Raw genomic sequence first — 3,342 nt, 5'->3', positions numbered from 1 at the left:
GCTGGGGCCCATGCTTGTCTTGGCACAGGGAGGCATCTAAAACAGATGTGTTCCACATTGAATTCACCTGATCTTTCTTCCCCAAAATGGTCCAAATTAATTTGGATTCATGGACTTCTTGCTTCCAGTCTGTACTTTCATTCTTTGAAGCAATGCCCCATGAAAATCATGGCAAGTTAATCACTATCGTTCTATGTCCTTGTCATGGACATATGAACACTTCATTTTTATTTAATTCCCTCTAACTTAGTCAAATTTGCGCACTCATATCATAGATTTTCTAAAGTAAAAAATAGCAAAATGTGGTAGTACCTGGGGATTCCCTGAAACCCAAGCCTTCTACTGAGGCACATATCAGAGTTTCCCACTGTGGAGTCTCTGGGGTCTGTTTTCAATTTCTTTCCTCAATACTGTTGGCATTTCCCTAATCATACATCTTTTAATTTAAAGTGACAATGACCAATCAGTTATCAAGTTCCGAATTCCCCTTTGGTGCTGCACATGTTTCGGAAGTGGGTGTTGCTCTCCCTCTCTCCTTAAGCAGTTGGAGCCAGGAAAAGTGGAGTGATTCTCACACACTGTGCACACACTGGCAGGGCTGTGATATCAAGTGTTGCTCTTATGACTCAAGTGCAAGCGCTTTCTCTTCTACCTGAGCAACATGGAAATATCCTATAATCCAGATAAGATTTCTTCAGGAGTCATTATGCAGAGAATATGTCATGGTCAGCAGTGTTTTGATGACACATATTAAGATGAAGATGTAGGTGAGAATCACAGTCTCTATGTCAAGATTCCTCTGTGTTTCTTCTTTGCTAACAAAGCAATAATTCTTATTTTTCCCTTTTCTCAAAGCCCTCTTTGTAATGTTGAATTGGTATTGGGACAAGATGAACCTTTGGAAACAAATTGGTAATGTACCTGGGATCCCACAGCTGCCCCCACCCTAGTCTTCTTGGGCAGCTCTAACACTCCAGGCAACCCCCTTCCACCCTAAGGATGCCAGGTGGCTGGTGAGCTTATTAAGAAATGACTGCTGGAGAACTAGGACCTTGTGGCTTTGTCTTGTGATGAAGCAGAGGAGCTGTGCCTGTGAGTAAAGTAAAGGACTGAGGGACTGTTCCAGCAGCTTCTAGGGAAACTTTTCCTATGGAAAACTCCCATGTTCTCTCTCTGATCCTTAAAGATTGCTATATTTTGGTCTATTGGAGAAAAAGGAAACTTAACACAGTAAACTTGTGACACATTTGGCCATTGGATAAGCAGCCCAGTATGCATACCAAGACCCTTTTGATTCTACACATCTGGTTCCCCTTCATGGGCATATGACTATATTGGGATAAAAACAACTAATATATGTAATTATAATGCTCTTTAAAAATCAAGGGGAGATCAATATGGTGGAGGAAAGGGACTGGGGGAGGGAGGATGCAAGGAAAAGGAAAGCACTAGGGAATGATACATCTCAAATTATAACATTATATTGAGTTCATGTGTGCATATGTAACAATAAATGCCACCATTATGTACAACTATCATACACTCATAATAACATGGAAAAAACCAAACCCAACTATTAAGTATAACTATAATAATTACTTTTTTAAATTGGTAAGTAAAAGTAGCTCTTAAAAAGTAAATTTGGACATGAATTGTTCTTTGGAAACCATACACACATCCTCTGCTGATATATTTAGTAGAAATTATTATTTGTGTTATATGGAGAGATGAACAACAATTTTGAAATGATTGCCATATCTTACTGGTTAAATGATGTGCTTTCTTCAGGAAATACTTTGTGTAGGATGAAGTCTTTGAAGTAGACGAATGATCTTCACAAATGGAATTAGCATCTCAAGTTAATGTAAACAGTGCATTTCTGGGGCAATAGGTATTGTATTGTGCATTACTTAGATAACATTTAGGTGCTCTTTATGTAATTTTTAATGGAAACCTTTATGGGAACATAAATTAATATTGACATAGAAACATCAACAGAAAATCACACCTCCCCATTTCATGAAGTAGGTGTGTTTGGGAGACAGGTTTGTGGGAGAGTGGAATCAGGCAGAGATAGTAACGTCACAGGGGAAGAGATACTTCTGGAGATGGGTCCAAGGAGTCCCCAGGGCAGGGGGGGAGCTCAGCTCTGACCTAGTGAAGTTCCAGCTTCCTAGTGAACACCTGAATGCCTGACCAGAGAGTCCACAAAGTGGGGTTCTTGTCATATGTGATGGAGAAGGATTTCAGCAGGAGCTGGACAGAGGCGTGGACAGAGGTTTATTTATGAAGGCAGGTACACATGCAAGGGAGAATGTGGGCTGTCTTGAGAGTGAGAGGCAGCCCTGTTTTGGGCAGGGTGTACAATGTTTATAAAAGGGCTGTATCAGGTCCTGGGCAGGAGGTGGAACCAGGGTGGAGCTGCACAATTTTGCACCAGTTTCCCCTGCACTTGTTTATTTCCCCCATATTACAGGGGCATGAGCCAAGGGCATGGGCCAAGAGCATGTTGTTCAAGATTTATAACTGTACTTTCTACATCTCACAGTGAATATTGGATGTTTTCTTTCAGATTCAATATTTCTCTCTCTTTATCCTAAATCCCGAGCTCACTAAGAACTCAAATTTCTGAGGTAATTGTTCAAGTCTCTCTATACAGAGTTAGTCCTGAGACAAGTATTGTCAAATCCCTATATTTTAACATAGGCAGTGGGTGTTATTAAAATATGAGAAGGTAATATTCATGGAGTTTTTTCTTTTTTTTGATTTCCAAGATATTAAGTGAAGAAACTTTAATTTTTTATTTTTTTTGAGTATGAGAAAATTTTATATGAAAATAAAAACAATGTCAGTATAAGTAAAATAATATTATATTAATGTTGTAAAGGCTGACTAACTCTTAGGCGGATTTAATAAAAGTAAAATGACTGATAAATAGAAGTAATTATTCTGCTATACTTTTTTTTTCTTTCTTTCTTTTTTTTTAATTGCTTTTATTTTTTTAAATACATGACAGCAGAATGCATCACAATTCTTATTACACATATGAACACCATTTTTCATATCTCTGTATATAAAGTAACATATTAATTGGATTATTTTATAAATTAGGTGTATACATAGATATCAGCATCTGTTGTTGGTTGTTCAAAACATTACATAGTTCTTGATATATCATATTTCACACTTTGATTCAAGTGGGTTATGAGCTCCCATTTTTACCCCATAAACAGATTGCAGAATCACATCAGTTACACATCCATTGATTTACATATTGCCATACTAGTGTCTGTTGTGTTCTGCTGCCTTTCCTACCCTCTACTATCCCCCCTCCCCTCCCCT

Source organism: Marmota marmota, unplaced genomic scaffold, assembly GCF_001458135.2.
Source record: "Marmota marmota marmota unplaced genomic scaffold, marMar, whole genome shotgun sequence".
In the NCBI taxonomy this organism is placed as follows: domain Eukaryota; kingdom Metazoa; phylum Chordata; class Mammalia; order Rodentia; family Sciuridae; genus Marmota; species Marmota marmota.
This window is presented reverse-complemented; position numbering follows the sequence as displayed.